This window comes from Aquarana catesbeiana, linkage group LG09, assembly GCF_042186555.1.
Source record: "Aquarana catesbeiana isolate 2022-GZ linkage group LG09, ASM4218655v1, whole genome shotgun sequence".
In the NCBI taxonomy this organism is placed as follows: Eukaryota; Metazoa; Chordata; class Amphibia; order Anura; family Ranidae; genus Aquarana; species Aquarana catesbeiana.
In genome coordinates, this window is record NC_133332.1 from 44,417,811 (window position 1) to 44,437,625 (window position 19,815).

The window sequence follows — 19,815 nt, forward strand, 5'->3', positions numbered from 1 at the left end:
AGCTCATCGGCCAGTCTTCTTGCTCAATGACCCCCACATCTGATGGACTGATCAGAAATATAGGTAATCAGGAGGAAAGCACTATGCTATTTTATAATTACCTGTGTGACCAAAATTTTGCTTTACAGACACATTGTTCAAGGTGTGTGGCCACTAAAAACTGTTATCATATGGCAGAACATTAAACTCCGGCCCTAGTAATCTCTATTTCTGACATCTGGAAGAGCGTAGACTTTTACTCGCAGTTTGTGGTAGAGAAACCTTTTCTGGCAGGATCCCAATAATCCCTCTCTCCATGTATTTTGGCCCTAGTTCTACAACTACAAAGAACAACAAAGATTTTCTTCACTGATAAGTTGTGTATCCGAGCCAAGTGGCCTAGCTGCGGCTCTCATAGACGTGGCGTTGTACAGACTGAGTGTACTCACCTTGTTTTGTGCATCGCTCGAGCTTGCAGCCGTCTCTTTATGTTCTGCCCTTCTTGCTTACTAAGCTGTTACTTCCCTCTACGCCTCTTCTTCCGTTCACTCTCTTCCTCTTTTCTTCCTCTCTTCCTCTGTTTGCTTCTCTTTTGCCCCAGTAACCGGCTGGCGGCTGCCTCCCCCTCCCAACTTTTGTAGTCAAGACTTAAAAGTGAAGTTTTTTTTTTTCCTGATGTAACTGCATGGGAGACATGAACGCTTCTCTCCTCTCTTATCTGAAAAAAATCCTTCTGTTCCAGAGCTCCGATTTTGTGGCATGGTTCCAGCTTTTAGAGATTTTTCATTGGAATCTCGGAAATTCCTTCAAATTCCAAATGAGTCAAGATCAGTATTGTAGGCACAGAAGTGACATGCACAGTAGCCAATCAGTGGCGGCCCGTAATGCAGGACGCAGGGGTGCCGCTTCCCTATTTATGCGTCTGGCTCCCTAATCTATATGCATATATATCTATATTCCTAATCTATATTATTTATTAGGCATGTGTTTAGAGCCTGAGGCTCTAATAGGCTTAAAAAAAGGGTGGGCATGGGGGCGCAGAACACTGCCCCCCGGGCCCACCCAGTTGTGTGACCATAGCGACCGACCGGGGGGGGGGATGCAGGTAACCCGACTGACCCGGGGGGGGGGGGGGGGGGTGGCAAACAATGCACCCACAGCCACCCACTCAAAAAATATACCACCAGCCACCACTGGTAGCCATAACATTTCCCATAATACCGACTGTCTCATCATTTCACACTACAGCTCCATATTAGCCAACCTTTAGGTCCCATTTATGGAAGTGCATTTCCCATGTGCGTTGACATGCGTTTTGACATCCTTTAACCACCTGCCTATACAGAAACCAAGAAGAACCTGTTAACTGAGACTTTTAGGGGAATGTAAGTATCCACATATAAAATTCAAAACAAGCTTTATTATACATCATAAAATATTATCAAAATTAAAAAGGAGAACCAGTGCGGCAATAGCCCATATTGTACATAATTACATAAGAAAACCACAAAGTTCTGTCAACAATATAGAAAAAATTTAAAGATATTTTATTTGTTTTCAGATAAAGAAAAAACAATCATCAGACAGGGTACAAATCATCCAGTCTAAAAGTTGTTGAAACAACAATAAAGATACAATTGTGTACATATATAAACAGACAGTATACAAAGAAGAACTGAAAATAGAACAAGAACATAAACTTAACTGGTGAGTAAGACAGGTCAAGCGGAGCATAGCATTCTAAGCAACATAGAATATGCACGTGGACATGAAAAAGAATTAATCACAGAATACATTTAACCTCAGAGAATCATATCTCCTACTCTAGTGGGTTTCAATCTCTCCCGAGACCTTAGCGATCCACTCAGATCATATTCTATCAACATTTTTTGGGCACCACCTAGCACAGTGATGGCAAACCTTGGCACCCCAGATGTTTTGGAACTACATTTCCCATGATGATCATACACTCTGCAGTGTAGTTGAGCTTCATGGGAAATGTAGTTCCAAAACATCTGGGGTGCCAAGGTTCGCCATCACTGCTCTAGCAGTATAAGTCATTTTATACATAGGCAGGGTATGATTGACTAAGTCAATCCACGTTTATAAGGCAGAAGGATCTGGTTTCTTCCAACAAAGAGCAATAGCCTTTTTTGAATAGAAAAATAAAAAACACACTAATACTTTTTGAACAGCACCTAGGTCTTCTTCATCCATATCACCCTGAAGACACCTGGCAGGGGTACATCAATAACATTGTGAAGACAGAAATACCCAACGCGTTTCGAAGTACATTCGTTTTTGTTTCCATCTTCAGGGGTAGGTGGTAATCAATTTAACTTATCCTTATGGGTGTATTTCACCGCATGAGAAAGCCACATCATTTAAAATCAAAAAAGAACTTTTGCTGCTGCATGGTGCCCAGAGTCCATCAGGTAAGAACGAAGGAGTGAGTAATAGATACCAAAACCCCCACCACTGGGGGCGCTGAAGGAGACCTATCACAGAGCCACACAACACAAACCAAAAAACAATCTCCTGCGCTCAGGAACCTAGTCCATATGTACATGGTGTAGCCAACCCTTTGGACAAAATGTGGAAAGTCAAAGGTCTTGCTGCCCTCCTCAGAACAATGGGTGTCCTTGGAGCTGAAACATATAGAAAGACAGGGAGGGCGCACCGACCTTGTGCATTACCAGAGATAAAATTTATTTAAATAGTAAAAACAAGAGTCATACTCACAAACAAACGTTTAAAAAAGAGGCTTGACATTGCTCAAAGAATTTGGAGCTGTGTCTTCTAGACACCTACAACCTGGACCAGGTGTATAGGAGGAACCAGATGATATCGCAAGCGGCTTACGCATTACGAGGGAGTACCCTCTTCATCAGAGCCTTAGCAGTAGTCTACCACAGAGCCACACCAGATCTTCAGATAGAAACATAGCCTGCTAAGGTGTTCAATGGTCGGCCTGTCCAGATGAGCCCAAGGATGGAAATATGGTTGTATAAGCCCAAAGAGAAGAAAATGGTGAGGGGGGTGTTCTTAGTCGGCCTCCAAAGGGTAGGTATATGATGTTTGGAATGATGGAAAATCCAAGGCTACCCACAACTAAGATAAAATAGTGGCTTGGAAGTCCAACAGAATAGCTGGATGGGAATCTCTATTCAGCAACAAAAACCCCCACCCAGGATATCTGTCATTTTTCGAATTCAATATGTGGATGATCTGGCTCCCAGTAAAGCCAACCAAGAACCCCCCTTCACCAGTTTCATCTCTTTGGGCTTATGCAACCATATTTCCATATTTCCCATGACGACCCGTGCTGTGTCCAATGAGAGTTTGTTAGCAGATTTCAGCCAATGATTAGGGCTGAAACCTGCTGATCGGCTGTGGCCAGTCACAACACAGAGTTCTGTGTGTACAAACACACAGAACTCTGTGTACAGTGAACAGCGATCTGGCTGTTTCTTCTCCCTGAAAATCTGAGAAAAAGCAGCTAAGCAAGTAAAAGCAGCACACATTACATTTATTAAACACACAGTTAATCCTTTTCTTGCCCCTGGATGTTAACCCCTTCCCAGCCAGTGCCATTAGTACAGTGTACAGTATTATCACTGATCACTGTATTAGTGTCACTAGTAATGTCAGTGCCAGTTAGTGTCCCTCCCAGTCAGTATCAGTAAGATCCAGATTGCCCGCCACTCTATCACAGTGCCACTATAAATCGCTGATCACCGCCATTACAGTATAGCGTCTATAGATGTGTAAATTCCAGTATATAGCCCATAGATTGTAGATGCTATAACTTTCACACAAACCAATTAATATATACTTATTGGGAATATTTTTTTCTTACCAAAGACATGTAGAAGAATACATTTTGACCTAAATTTATGAAGAAATTTGACTTTTACTATTTTTGTTTATTAGATATACTTTGTAACAGAAATTGTTTTTTTTTTTTTTTTCATTTATATAATAATAAAATAAAAAAAACAGTAGTGATCGAATACCAGCAAAAGAAAGCTCTATTTGTGTGAAAGAAAAATATGTAAATAAGGGTACAGTGTTGCATGACCACGCAATTGTCAGTTAAAATAGTGCAGTACTGAAAAGCAAACAATGGCCTGGTCATAAAGGGAGTAAAACTTCCTGGAGGTTGGTTAACTTGGTTAACATAAGTTTTCAATGTTTTTTTCAATTTAGAATTTGGAGTGAATAGGGTTAACAGCCTTTGAACAAGGCTTGTTAGGACCTAATTTACACGGGGGGGGGTTTGAAGCCCAAATACCATGAATGGACCATTTTTTCTGCGTGTCTAAACTCCAGGTCCTTCGTGCCGGCAGCCCATTAAAGTCTATTAGGAAGCAGGGACTACAGGGTCACAGGACATGCTGGTCTGCAAGGATGTTGTCTGGATGGATCAGACAAGATGAGTGAGGATGTGCCAGAGTTATTGGCTAGTAACAGTCCTCAATAATCTTGTCTAATCTATCCACACAACGTCATTGCTTGTTTTCTGGGCCAGTTAGTTGGTACCCAATATGGAAAAACGTCACTCTGAGACCAAGTGACACAATTACTAGTTGGTTAGATGAAAGTCACCAATTGCACGTAACAGCGGCAAAGTACTTGGCTTCCAATTTCAGTTCCAACACTATGGAGTAGCTGGCAAAAGCTTCAGGTCCCCGCTCCGACACCCATGTCCGCTGTCCATCCAGGGTGAAAGCTGGGTAAAGACTATTGCCCTGTACAGACGGTCGGACATTGATCGGACATTCTGACAACAAAATCCATGGATTCTTTCCGACGGATGTTGGCTCAAACTTGTCTTGCATACACATGGTCACACAAAGTTGTCGGAAAATCCGATCGTTCTAAATGCGGTGACGTAAAACACGTACGTCGGGACTATAAACGGGGCAGTAGCCAATAGCTTTCATCTCTTTATTTATTCTGAGCATGAGTGGCACTTTGTGCGTCGGATTTGTGTACACACGATCGGAATTTCCGACAACGGATTTTGTTGTTGGAAAATTTTATAGCCTGCTCTCAAACGTTGTGTGTCGGAAATTCCTATGGAAAATGTGTGATGGAGCCTACACACCGTCGGAATTTCCGTCAACAAGGTCCTATCACACATTTTCTATCTGAAAATCCTATCGTGTGTACAGGACATTAGTCTAAACTGCTTACAATGTTTAAATAGCAAAAGTAGTGGATCTCCATGACCAAGCCCGTGGGCTGGGCCAAACGCATCGGTGGACATGGCCGGGACAGAGATAGACTGAGGCTGCTATCATCTCTTTGATGTAGTGCAGTTTGCAGTTCACTACTTTTGCTCTCAGGCTATGGAGTAGCAATACAATCAACACAGGTGCGGAAGCTCACAACAACATAAGCGGCACATTGGAATAGTTCTAACTCTTAGGCTTTTCGCTCAAGTAATGTTTACGTTACTGGAAAAGTATCTGAGAAGATGGGTGGCCTTTAGGTAGAGTAGTGGTAAAACTGTGCCTAGAAGAACTAATCACAGTGCCTAAGTATATCCCTCCTCGTCAGGAACCTCTACCTGAGGCTAAGTGATCTTTCCCTATCTAGTGTGAATCCTGTCTCTTCTCTATCTACTTTGCAACTGTGTGCCAACTGCAGAGGGGCACTGCTCTTTTTTAGCATTGCCCTCACTAAAGATGGCTGCTGAGGTCATCCAGTGTTGCAGTGTTCAATTGGAACACTGCTCCCCTGATGACACCCAACGGTGTTCCTCTCATCCATTCCCTCTCTACAACGGCCAGCCACACAGTGCCCCCTACAGCAGGGGCGGATCCAGAGTCTTGTCTCGGGAGGGGCACTGCCAGAAAATACGTTTTTTTGGGGGGGAATTTATCAGGGAAATGGCTGATGTTGGCGCTTCAATCATCACAGCACCATGGTTGTTATGGTGTCAGGATGATTGAAGCACATTTTTTCTATTATTTCATTGTTATATAAAATGAAATAGTTCAACTCACCATAATGCAGAATCAGTGGGAGCCCCGAGCGTGTCACTTGCCACGTTGCCTGCCACCAGATGCGGATTGTCACTTGCCACTTCACCTGCCACACGTTGCAGATTGTCACTTGCCATGTCACCTGCCCCCAGATGTGAATTGTCACTTTCCTGCTACAATTGTCACTTGCCACATCACCTGCCACTACATGCAGATTGTCACCTTGCCACATCCCCGTCACACATTGCGGATTGTCACTTTCCACGTCACCTGCCCCCAGATGCAGATTGTCACTTGCCTGCTACAATTGTCACTTGCCACGTCACCTGCCACCAGATGCGGATTGTCACTTGCCAGGTCACCTGCCCCCAGATGCGGATTGTCACGTCACCTGCCACCAGATGCGGATTGTCACTTGCCACGTCACCTTGCCACCAGATGCGGATTGTCAAGTCGCCTGCCACACATTGTGGATTGTCACTTGCCATGTCGCCTGCCACCAGATGTGGATTGTCACGTCACATGCCACACATTGCGGATTGTCACTTGCCATGTCGCCTGCCACCAGTTGCAGATTGTCACTTGCCACGTCGCCTGCCACCAGTTGCAGATTGTCACTTGCCACGTCGCCTGCCACCAGTTGCAGATTGTCACTTGCCACATCATCTGCCACACGTTGCGGATTGTCACTTGCCTGCTATAATTGTCACTTTCTGTTTCCCAGAGGGTGAGGCAGCAGATTACCAGTCAGGCAGCAGAGAGATGATGTAATCTTTCTGCTGCCTGTGGCTACCTGCACAGTGAGGGCAGAACTGCAGGGATGCAGGGCGGGCGGTGAGAGATGATGTTATCTCTCTGCTCCCCCGCCCGCCGGCTCCCTGATTGCTCAGCAGCCCGGCCGCTCTCTAAATGTCACCCGCCCACTCTCTGACTGTCACCAGCGGCCTGCCCGGCCGTCCGCTCTCACCCGCCCACTGTCAGTCTTAGACTGTCACCAGCCCGGCCGTCAGCTCTCTCAACCGCCCACTGTCAGTCTCAGACTGTCACCCGCCCGGCCGTCCGCTCTCTCTCTCCCGCGGACCCAGCTGCCTGCCCTCTCACCAGCATTCTCGGAGGGGGCAATTGCCCCGTTGCCCCCCCCCCTGGATCCGCCCCTGCCCTACAGAGGGGAGTGTAAAATGCACCTGCCTACAAGTTTAGAATTTTGTTATTGCCTCCTCTAAAGCAGTGGTCATCAACCCTGTCCTCAGGACCCACTAACAGGCCAGGTTTGCAAGATAACTGAAATACATCACAGGTGATATCATTTGCTACTCAGTGATTGCAGTATTCTAGTCTGCATCTCCCCAAGGTAATACATAAAACCTGGCCTGTTAGTGGGCCCTGAGGACAGGGTTGATGACCACTGCTCTAAAGCTCTGACTTGATATGAAGCCCTGATGAAGAAGTAGTTTGGCCCCTGAAATGCACTGGCTGTTTTATGTGCGGTCTTATGAATATTCATTAAAGTGATTTGGGCTCTTCTACCATTTGGTTCTCTATGATTGTCTATGTTTTGCCCAGAACATGCCTCTTGTTCTGGATATCCATTAGGGGGTTGCCTTGTTCCATGTGAGCAGCCACACCGAAATCAGTAAGCTTGGCAGATGATTTTGTTTCTTTTCACTGCTCCCAAGTCCCAGAGCCTCTTGGATCTGTCCCACCTTTGTTGTCTTGGATCCTCCCAATCATTTAATTGCATTCTCCGTAATATCATCCAAATTAAGCTTCAACATGGAGAGTGGGGCCCCTTTGTGCTCACTGTGACAGGTGTGCACACCCGGGACCTCAAAAGCCATCACAGTCTACAGGAGTCATTAGAAGCCGTTTGGTGGTTTAATGCTCCAGCTACCAACTCGAAAACAGGTTTGTGTAGACGGAATCTTTTAGGGCTCGTTTACACCAGATGCAGAAGATGTTTTTCACCCTTTTTAACTGTCAGTGCCATGTGTCTGTACAGCTGCCCAATCCCTTCCATGGACCCATTGGTAGTGTATCGCCCCCGTGCAACCCCTCCGCCATGTTTCCTGAGCTTCACTGTACTGGTGATTCCCTGTAATGCAGAAATTATCTTAATGGCTAATTAATTAACTAATTAATTCTGCGAGTGGCGGAAGGGGGTCCCACCCCCCTCCTGCGGCCACCGCCGTCTCTCCCGGGCTCTACTGTCCCATTGCGGAGCCCGAGAGCGATGCGGCTGGTGGCTGCCCTGAACAGAGAGAGAGGAACTGATGTTGTCTCCCTCTCTCTGTAACATCGGAAACCGGGAGCGACGAGTTATGTCGTCACTTTGGGTGCCGCCTCTTTGTTTACCTGGCTGCCAGTAGCCAGGAAAGCAGCCAATCAGACCGATCTGTGTCTGATCGGTTGTATGGGTGGCTAGAGGAGAGATTTGGGGTCCCCAGATCTCTCCATAAAGAGGACCTGTCATGACCCATGCTGTCACAAGCGGTGTTGTTTATCCCTTGTAATAGCAATAAAGTTAACCAAAAAAAAAAAAAGAAAAAAAATTTGTAGAAAACAAATAATAAATAAATAAATTAATTAATTTAAAAAAAAATGAAAGCGCCCCTGTTCCACCGTGCTTATGGGCAAATGCGAATGCATACATTACCCCCGCCTGAATATGTAAACTGTGATCACACCACACATGTTAAAATTTTTGCATCGGAACATCAGAGCGAGAGCAATAATTCTAGCACCAGACCTCCTGTGCAACTCTAAACTGGTAACCCACAAAGGCGTTTAAAGCGTCGCCTATGGAGAACTTTAAGCACCGTAGTTTGCCGCCATTCCACAGGCAAACGTCATTTTAAAGCACGACCTGTTAGGTATCTATTTACTCGGAGTAACATCATCTTTCACATTATACAAAAAAATTGGGCTAACTTTAGTGTTTTTTTTTTTTTTTAATTTATGAAAGTGTTTTTTTTTTTTCCAAAAAAGATGGTTTGAAAAACCGCTGCGCAAATACGCGTGTGACATAAAAAATTGCAACGACTGCCATTTTATTCTATATGGCCTCTGCTAAAAAAAAAAAAAAAAAATGTATAAGGTTTGGGGGTCCTAAGTAATTTTCTAGCAACAAAAAGTAGATTTTTACATGTAGGAGCGAAGTGTCGTAATTGGCCCGGATAGGAAGAGAACCTGTCTAAACAAAATGCTATCGCATAGGGGAATTTTGGTCCCCTGTGTGATAAAATGAAAGTTAAAATTTAAAAAAAAAATGTATGAAACACCTGAGCACTTAAATCCCCCCAAAAATGTTGAGCCACCCCCCACCACCCACGTACACGCACATAAACACTAGCGCCTAGGGTGCATACAAACAGAAACGTCAATTGCACTTCATGTTATTGCACACAATAAATCTATGGCCATAGATGCAATAATGACCATAGGACAATAATATAAACTGTTATCTTTAAACTGATGAATCCATTTAATAAAACAGATGCACCTGCCCCTTTAAATAACCAAAATTACATATGCATAAGCTCAATTCATATATACACACACATTAACAATCAAATGGGAAGTAATCAATTTAACATACATTTATCATACTTCATAAATTCATACAAACAAAAAAAAAAAACAAAACTAATGAAAAGCAAAATTAATAATGTCCAAATTATTTCCAATACAGTGTGAAAAATTTCTACGTCCAAATAATAAATATAAATCAACTCGGAAATGAATATGCAAGTAGATAAATCCAGATTTTAAAAAAAGCCCCGGCTTCAGTAGCAGAGATGAATTCAGTGATAAAGTTCTCACAGTGCAAGAATCAGCAATCAAAGTGCTCCAGTGTTAATGTGCAACTCTCATGCAAAGCAGCTCACCAAATGCAAACATCTAACACATAGGAGATCTAAATGCGCTTGAAGATATAAAGGGTAAAAAAAAACTTCACCAACTGGCTCAGGATGCCACCTGCCTCATGAGGTTCACAAACCAGAAACTGCAGTCTCACAGGTCACTCACACTAAGGTACACCGATTAGAATGTAAAAGATGGGAGAAACATCATAGTGTAGTAAACTCCAGTTATTTTATTTTTTTTATTAATGAAATATTGCACTTACAGGTTCAGCAGCATGTATAACAGTGTATCAAACAGCATTCCACTCCAAGCGCCACCGCAAGCTCAGACAATGTACATGCATGATGACGTCACAAAATGAGCTCCGCCCAATGTGTTTCCCCCAAAAGGGCGTCTTCAGGAAAGGAGTCTCCCCGAAGACTGCAGCATGACCCATTCAGAATGCCTGGGGGGGCTATGTGCTTATTAGTGACCATCATTGTTAAGGAGTAGAATGGGATTCCAGTACTATTTATGCTGGCTGCTTCTGATTATTACCAGTATTAAGGGGGGGCAATACAGGCCACCTGCCATTTGAGGGGGTCCCATCAAAACGTTTCCATGAGGCTCTGTGATTTCTAGTTACACCCCCTGGTCTGGGGGTTGTCCTTCATTCTTATATAACTAACACATTCTGGATCACAATACCGAACATATCCGTGTCACTTCTGCATTGATATATGCCGTCTGATGTTCATGCAGATAGAACCATGCCCAGAAAATGTAAGGTGATGTGTATATTCAACTTCTAGGCTTCTGGATCTTTGAATGGATGTCGTGGAATAGCATCATGCTCCACCCTAAATATGAATTTAAGTCACTATATGTGTGTGTGTGTGTGTATATATCTATGTATATACCTATATACATAGATATATATATACAATGGGGACGGAAAGTATTCAGACCCCCGTAAATTTTTTTCAAAGTTCATTTTTTTTCTCATTACATGTCCACACAGCACCCCATATTGACAGAAAAACACAGAATTGTTGACATTTTTGCAGATTTATTAAAAAAGAAAAACTGAAATATCACATAGTCCTAAGTATTCAGACCCTTTGCTGTGACACTCATATATTTAACTCAGGTGCTGTCCATTTCTTCTGATCATCCTTGAGATGGTTCTACACCATCATTTGAGTCCAGCTGTGTTTGATTATACTGATTGGACTTGATTAGGAAAGCCACACACCTGTCTATATAAGACCTTACAGCTCACAGTGCATATCAGAGCAAATGAGAATCATGAGGTCAAAGGAACTGCCTGAAGAGCTCAGAGACAGAATTGTGGCAAGGCACAGATCTGGCCAAGGTTACAAAAAAATTTCTGCTGCACTTAAGGTTCCTAAGAGCACAGTGGCCTCCATAATCCTTAAATGGAGGACGTTTGGGATGACCAGAACCCTTCCTAGAGTTGGCCGTCCGGCCAAACTGAGCTATCGGGGGAGAAGAGCCTTGGTGAGAGAGGTAAAGAAGAACTCAAAGATCACTGTGGCTGAGCTCCAGAGATGCAGTCGGGAGATGGGAGAAATTTGTAGAAGGTCAACCATCACTGCAGCCCTCCACCAGTTGGGGCTTTATGGCAGAGTGGCCTGACGGAAACCTCTCCTCTGTGCAAGACACATGAAAGCCCACATGGAGTTTGCTAAAAAAACACCTGAAGGACTCCAAGATGGTGAGAAATAAGATTCTCTGGTCTGATGAGACCAAGGTAGAACTGTTTGGCCTTAATTCTAAGCGGTATGTGTGGAGAAAACCAGGCACTGCTCATCACCTGTCCAATACAGTCCCAACAGTGAAGCATGGTGGTGGCAGCATCATGCTGTGGGGGTGTTTTTCAGCTGCAGGGACAGGACGACTGGTTGCAATCGAGGGAAAGATGAATGCAGCCAAGTACAGGGATATCCTGGACAAAAACCTTCTCCAGAGTGCTCAGGACCTCAGACTGGGCCGAAGGTTTTATCTTCCAACAAGACAATGACCCTAAGCGCACAGCTAAAATAACGAAGGAGTGGCTTCACAACAACTCCGTGACTGTTCTTGAATGGCCCAGCCAGAGCCCTGACTTAAACCCAATTGAGCATCTCTGGAGAGACCTAGAAATGGCTGTCCACCAACGTTTACCATCCAACCTGACAGAACTGGAGAGGATCTGCAAGGAGGAATGGCAGAGGACCCCCAAATCCAGGTGTGAAAAACTTGTTGCATCTTTCCCAAAAAGACTCATGGCTGTATTAGATCAAAAGGGGCTTCTACTAAATACTGAACAAAGGGTCTGAATACTTAGGACCATGTGATATTTCAGTTTTTCTTTTTTAATAAATCTACAAAAATGTCAACAATTCTGTGTTTTTCTGTCAATATGGGGTGCTCTGTGTACATTAATGAGGGAAAAAAATGAACTTAAATGATTTTAGCAAATGGCTGTAATATAACAAAGAGTGAAAAATGTAAGGGGGTCTGAATACTTTCCGTCCCCACTGTGTGTATATATGTATATATATATGTATATATATATATATATATATATATATATATATATATATATATATATATATATATATATATATATATGTATATATATATGTATATATATGTATATATATATGTATATATATATATATATATATATATATATATATATATATATGTATATATATATATATATATATATATATGTATATATATATATATATATATATATATATATATATACACATATATATATACACAATAGATTATACATTTATTTGAGCTTATTGGACATTTTGTTGCAAAACCATGCTTATTAGAGCTCATTCATACATGCTGCAGCCCTTACCGTCCCTCTGAAAAGTGATCTGTAGTGGATCGCTTTTCATGGGCATTTGACATGAAAAATGTCACCTTTTGAACCTGAAAATGCTGACCCATGCAGTCGCAGGGTGGTTGCAGCATGACCCCATTTGCTTAAATGAGTCACAATTGGTGGTGGTACAACCTGCAGAATACGATATACAGTTTTATTTTGCTGTGGCTGGGAACACAAGCATCGCGGTCTTGGCATGTGTGCAGCTCTATATGACTGCATGTCCTTGGTTAGGTGGGCGGTAAAACCACCATCTGCTTTTACCACCCCCCAGCCTGCATACCGGTATCTGAACGAGCCCTTAAAAAGGTATGTAAAGACACGCTATTTGGCACAGAGAGTTGCTTTTTTGGATGTGCGAAATAATAGTTTAATTTGAAGGGTTTGAAATGAAAAATGTGCCTGTAGCAGCAATTTTAAAGAACAATCCCAAGTGCAGCTTTTCACACAAAAAGTCTCACAATCTGCACCAAATAAATAACAAGACAGAAAATGGGTTCGTCAATATATGGGCACAATAGAGGAAGCGCAATAATGGCTAAAAGGATGAGGATTCAAGACAGTTACCCATCCCACTATGCCCCAAATAAAATATATCTACTGCTACATCATGTGCCAAAATAAGATGTCATGTGTGACAATTTGCATTCCCTAATAACCGCCAATCATAGTTCATCTAGCCTAAAGCGTCTGGGTTTAAATATGACAGAAGCTGGAAATGTATTTATAAATGTATTTATAGAAAAAAAAATGCTGGACAGATGTCACAATTTTTCGCCCAGCCCTCATAAATTCTGACCATATTTTGCTTACTATAGAGACTTCCATATTGTCAGCTCCATCTAGTGGCATAAAGTGGTATTTTCCTGACTGAGGCTATAGCAGGAAAAATACTGCATTATGGCCACTAGATGGAGCTGACGGTCAGGGGAAATCAATGTGTTATGCAAAATACAGTTAGAATTTGCAAGGGCTGGGTGAATGCTTGTCACATTCTTACAGAAAAAGTTTTTTTTTTTTTATAAATAGACCCTTTTGACATGTATGAAATCCCGAACAATAAATAAAAAATAAATAACAATGATCTTCACTTATTTGTTCCCTTTTGGTCCAGGTAAATATATTGTACTATTAGAAGTGTTTTGTTATATCTGTTTTTTTAAGTGCAAAAAATACCTGTTGATCCCACCAGAAATTCAGAGCTGTCTTTGTCCTGTTCTCTCTGCCTGTGTTATCTCAAGGAGTCTATAGATGGATCGAATCTTGAGTGGTTCAGCAGAGACTGGATGAGATTTGATCCATCTATGGGCAGGCTGGTTGTACCGAAGTTGATATATCAATCAACTTCGGTACAACCAGCCTGGCGGATTTTTTGCATGTTTTTAATGCCGGTGGCTATGATAAATGTATGCTGCTGGCAGAGAAGGCTCCCCGCTGGCAGAATACTATAGCGCTGTGGGAGGGATTCCCCCATCAACAACTGTGTTGATGGGGGATTCAAACGATTTTCTTTCTTTCCACCTATCATTGACGGAAAGAAAATTTTAAAAAAAGAGCTTACAACAAGTAAATGTAATATGCCTTCCTATCTATTTACTAATATTCGTAGCATAAGAAAAACACAGTCAATGTGGATTGAGAGAGTGAAGTTCTGCTTTAACCAGCCCTCCTAATTCTTATGTTAGGACTAAAAGTCAAAACAAGCCTTTGGAGATGCAGACAGTGGGGTGGATTAAGTAGTTTAACAAAAGAAACAGAGCAGGGCTGACACCACTTAGTCCCCTGGGCTGTTGGCCCACAATGTGAAATAAAGGCTAACTTACCCTTTTTGACAATGTTTAATTTCACTCCCATATTTAGGGTATAACATAAGATGTGTTGCCCCCCCCCCCACCCTCAAATTGTCCCCTGCCCCCCCCCCCCCCCAATACCTGAACTTTAGGGTTGCTTTCCCCGAAGCTTCTTGTATTTTTTTTTTATTTATCACAGTCATGCCTGGCTCCCCCTACACAGCTAAAGCATCCAATCACTGATCTATTCACAGGAGGCCACCGAGGCAGAGGGACTCGTACTTCTGATTGGAACATAAGTGTTATGAAGTCACTGTTCTTGTAATCCATTGAAGCGTCCTACAGCTACAAAACCGGAGGTGCCTACCTCTCTACAGATCCAGAGCAGGAGGAATAGTGTGCAGGAGCCTATGTATTGCACCCACAATGCACTGATCAGAATTGAAATGAGCAGGAGGAGCAGGAGCAGGAGGAATAGTGTGCAGGAGCCTATATATTGCATCCACAATACACTGATCATAATTGAAATGTGCAGGAGGAGCAGAAGCAGGGGGAATAGCATGCAGGAGCCTTTGCTTTGCACTCACAATGCACTAATCATCATTGAAATGAGCAGGAGGAGCAGGAAGAATAGTGTGCAGGAGCCTATGTATTGCACCCACAATGCAATGATCATAATTCAAATGAGCAGGGGGAATAGTGTGCAGGAGCCTATATATTGCACTCACAATACACTGATCATAATTGAAATGTGCAGGAGAAGCAGGGGGAATAGTGTGCAGGAGCCTATGCTTTGCACCCACAATGCACTGATCATAATTGAAATGAGCAGGAGGAGCAGGAGCAGGGGGAATAGCATGCAGGAGCTTATGCTTTGCACTCACAATGCACTAATCATCATTGAAATGAGCAGGAGGAGCAGGAACAATAGTGTGCAGGAGCCTATGCATTGCACCCACAATGCAATGATCATAATTGAAATGAGCAGGAGCAGGGGGAATAGTGTGCAGGAGCCTATGTATTGCACCCAAAATGCACTGATCATAATTGAAATGAGCAGGAGGAGCAGGAGCAGGGGGAATAGTGTGCAGGAGCCTATGTTTTGCACCCACAATGCACTGATCATAATTGAAATGAGCAGGAGTAGGAGGAATAGTGTGCAGGAGCCTATGCATTGCAGCCACAATGCACTGATTATAAATGAAATGCTCTGCAGGCTTCAATGCAAAAAAATAATCAATGCACGTTTTCTTTTTTGCAATCTGGGTGCATTTATTCATGTTTTTGCTTTGAAGCCCCCAGAGCATTTCCACCATGATCAGTGCAATGTGGGTGTAAAGCACAGGCTTTTAATTGAGCATATTTCTGGCAGATGTAATGGTATTTTTCTCATTAAAGGGATAAAACACGGGGAAATGTACATGCATTGCAGAGATATGCTGTTTTTTTGGGGAGGGATTTTGCCTTGACATACACAACAACGTGAACTATGGTGGGTGCCATCGCCTCTTTTGAAAATTCAATCGCCTGGCTGTAATGCTGATCCCCCCCCCCCCCCCCCGACTTCATTATCTGGACTGAAAAAAGTTTGCAGATCAGGAAATAGTTTGGGCAATGCATTTTCTTCCGCAATACTTACAGCATCCTAAGCTTTCGGCATGGGGTCCTCGCTCAGTCAGCTCGCACGCTCTCCGCTCTCTCTCCCCCGCTGTGGTTGTGCGGTCTCTGGGACTTACGGGGTGCGCTCCGTCTCTCGCAGCCGCCAGGCTTGCTGGCTCAGGGGCTGAGTCTGAGGCTGCGAGGGGGTTTTTGTCGCTCTTCTCCTATACAAAGAGTCAGCCACTTCCTGTGCAGTCTGCGCTCGGCACTACACAATAGGTGTGTGTATGTTTCTGTGTGTTCACATTGCAGCCCCGGCCTCATGACATACACACAATGGCATGTCATTTTTTTATTGGTCAAAGTTGACAGCACTTTTTGGCAGGCGCATCAATATATTCGTCTTTCTATGTCTACATTTCAGGATGACAGATGTGTGTTCATTTAGAGCAAGGGTTCTGCTTAAAGTGATTGTAAAGGAACTGTTTTTATTTTTTTTTTAAATAACAAACATGTTATACTTACCTGCTCTGTGTAATGGTTTTACACAGAGCAGCCCAGATCCTCCTCTTCTCGGGTCCCCCACTGGCACTCCCGGCCCCCCTCGCTGGGTGCCCTCATAGCAAGCTGCTTGCTATGGGGGCACTCATGCGTGCTCGTTTCCAAGCACAGCTCGGCCCCGCCCCCACTCTCTCCTCACTGGCTGTGATTGACAGCACCAGGAGCCAATGGCTGCAGCTAATGTGTCTGAGCCAACGAGGAGGGAGAAAACCGAGAGAGCTTCTGATCTCATGCACATTGCTGGATCAAGATCAGGCTCAAGTATAAGGGGGGCGCTGCATGCTAAATTTTCCCAGCAAAAAAACTGTATATCTCTGAAATGTGCACTTTACCCCGGGTTTTGTCCTTTTAAGCACCCTATGGGTACAGAAAAATACTTGCTGGTCTGCCAGAAATGTGCTCAGATCTTAAAGGCATATAAATGAACCACTTGCTGACCGCCGCACGCCGATATACGTTGGCACAATGGCAGCGGTGGGCAAATGGGCGTACCTGTAGGTCCCCTTTAAGAGCCGGGGATAGCAGCGTGACCGTGCCCGTGGGACCGGCGGACTCGATGTCCGCTGGTCTCCTGGTCATCGTGTCACGGAGCCTCAGAACGGGGAAGTGCCTATGTAAACAAGGCATTTCCCCGTTCTGTCTTGTGATATGACAGAGATCACAGCTCCCTGTCATCGGTAGCAGTGATCGCTGTTATGTGACTAGTAGCCCATCCCCCCCACAGTTAGAATCACTCCCTAGGACACACTTAACCCCTTCATCGCCCCCTAGTGTTTAACCCCTTCACTGCCAGTGTCATTTACACAGTAAGCAGTGCATTTTTATAGCACTGATCGCTGTATAAATGACAATGGTCCCAAAATAGTGTCAAAAGTGTCGGATGTGTCCACTAAAATGTTGCAGTCCAAATAAAAATCGCAGATCGCCGCCATCACTAATAAAAAAAATTAAAAATAAAAATGCTATAAATCTATCCCCTATTTTGTAGACGCTATAACTTTTGCGCAAACCAATCAATATATGCTTATTGCGATTTTTTTTACCAAAAATATGTAGAAGAATACATATCGGCCTAAACTGAGGAAGAAAATTGTGTTTTTATATATTTTTGGGGGATATTTATTATAGCAAAAAGTAAACAATAATGCATTTTTTCTCCAAATTGTCGCTCTTTTTTTGTTTATAGCGCAAAAAATAAAAACCGCAGAGGTGATCAAATACCACCAAAAGAAAGTTCTATTTGTGGGAAAAAAAGGACATCAATTTTGTTTGGGTGCAACGTTGCACGATTGTGCAATTGTCAGTTAAAGCGACGCAGTGCCTAATCGCAAAAAGGAAGGGGGTAAAATCTTCCGGGGCTGAAGCGGTTAATAAATGCACCCATAGTGCAAAAAAAATTATTTATTTTTTGCATTTAAACCTGCAGAGCATCGCAACCAAGATCAGTGCACTGCTGGTGCAATGCATTGCCCTAATGCATTGAATGCATTAAAGTGGTTGTAAAGGCACAAGGTTTTTAACCTTCGTACATTCTATGTATGAAGGTTAAAAAATCTTCTCTGTGCAGCAGCCCCCCTAATACTTATGTGAACCCCATCTCAATCCAGGGATGTGCACAAGAGCCTCAGCTCTCTGGGGACTTTGCCTTATCATTGGCTGAGACAAGAGCAGGAGCCATTGGCTCCCGTTGCTGTCAATCACAACCACTAAGCCAATGAGGAGGAGGGGGGGCTAGCCACAGCTCTGTTTGTGAATGGACACACAGTGGCTCAGGAGTGAGCCTGCTTGGGTGCCCCCATAGCAAGCTGCTTCCTCTGGTGGCACTTGGCAAGAGGGAGGGGTCAAGAGTGCTGGTGGGAGACCCGAAAAGAGGAGGCTCTGGGCTGCTCTGTGCCAAACCACTACATAGAGCAGGTAAGTATGATATGTTTGTTATTTAAAAAAAACAAAAAAAACTTGCCTTTAATATCACTATAAAGTTAAAAAAAAAAAAAAAAACCTTCTGCTTTTAGAACCAGGGTAAAGTCACAAAAAATATAAAACATCAAACATCCTAGGAAAAGATCCATAAGCTGCACATCATGAAGCAGACCCATGTGCATGAAGTAAGATGATTGGCAGCCTCAGCTTGGACTCCAGACAGGCCACGCCCCAAATGCATTTCGCTCCGCCTCTTGCAGCAAATATCCTAGCCAGCCCTCTGGACCCCGTTACACATGGTGGCTGTGATTCCCCATTTTTGCCAGTGTAGCGGTCCATATACCATACACCGCAATACACAGCCCCGGAGTGAGTATCCATCATAATACTGGCAATGCCAAGGGCTCATTGGTCAGGACAAGCACAAATGCATTTTAGGCTTCTTCTTCCAGTAAAGGGGCCCAAAAAAAAAAAAAAAACAGGCTTGTCATTGCTCACGTGATCTCACTGACCAATGAGCACTTGCCATTGCAAGCATTATGATGAATAGATGGTAAGCTGTCCCCAATCCAGCAATATAATGAATGTGCATCCTCCTCTGACAAAAATGAGGGACAAATGAGGAGGATTGAGGAACAGAGGGACATTTCTCCAAATCAGGGCGCTATGTAGGTGTACATCGGTCGCTTTAAGAGCTGTGGGTGGCGCGCACGCCTGCAGCGCTACAAAGGAGTCAATGTGTGTAGCCAGCAGCCGCGGTATCCACAGGCCATCCATGATCGCTTCACAGAGAGCCAGAACGGGGATCTGTCAATGTAAACAGACAAATCCCCGTTCTGACAGGGGAGTAGAGAGAGAGATCTGCTGTTCCTAGTGATCAGGAACAGTGATCTCTCTCTCCTCCTTCACTCAGTCCCCTAACCCCCACAGTTAGAAACACCTCCCAAGGAACACATTTAACCCCTTGATCGTCCCCCAGTGTTAACCCCTTCCCTGCCAGTGTCATTTACACAGTAATCAGTGCATTTTTATAGCACTGATCGCTGTATGAATGTCAATAGTCCCAAAAAAGTGTCAAACGTGTCCGATCTGTCCGCTGCAATGTCGCAGTCCCGCTAAAAATCGCTGATCACTGACATTACTAGTAAAAAAAAAATTTATAATTTTGTAGACGCTATAACTTTTGCGCAAACCAATCAATATACGCTTATTGCAATTT

General features: G+C 43.5%; 1 protein-coding gene across 2 annotated transcripts in view; it reads right to left on the reverse strand.

Moving 5' to 3' along the window:
* The window catches only part of GPSM3 (G protein signaling modulator 3), a 107,115-nt gene extending 90,695 nt beyond the window's left edge, over nt 1-16,420 (reverse strand). Inside the window, exon 1 of one of the 2 annotated variants that reach the window (XM_073598389.1) lies at nt 16,156-16,420. The gene's annotated coding sequence lies outside the window, so the exon portion shown is untranslated. Of the gene's footprint in view, nt 1-428; nt 737-16,155 lie in introns of those variants that run through there. The other variant, XM_073598388.1, reaches the window with a different exon arrangement.
* Between the last annotated feature and the right edge of the window lie 3,395 nt (nt 16,421-19,815).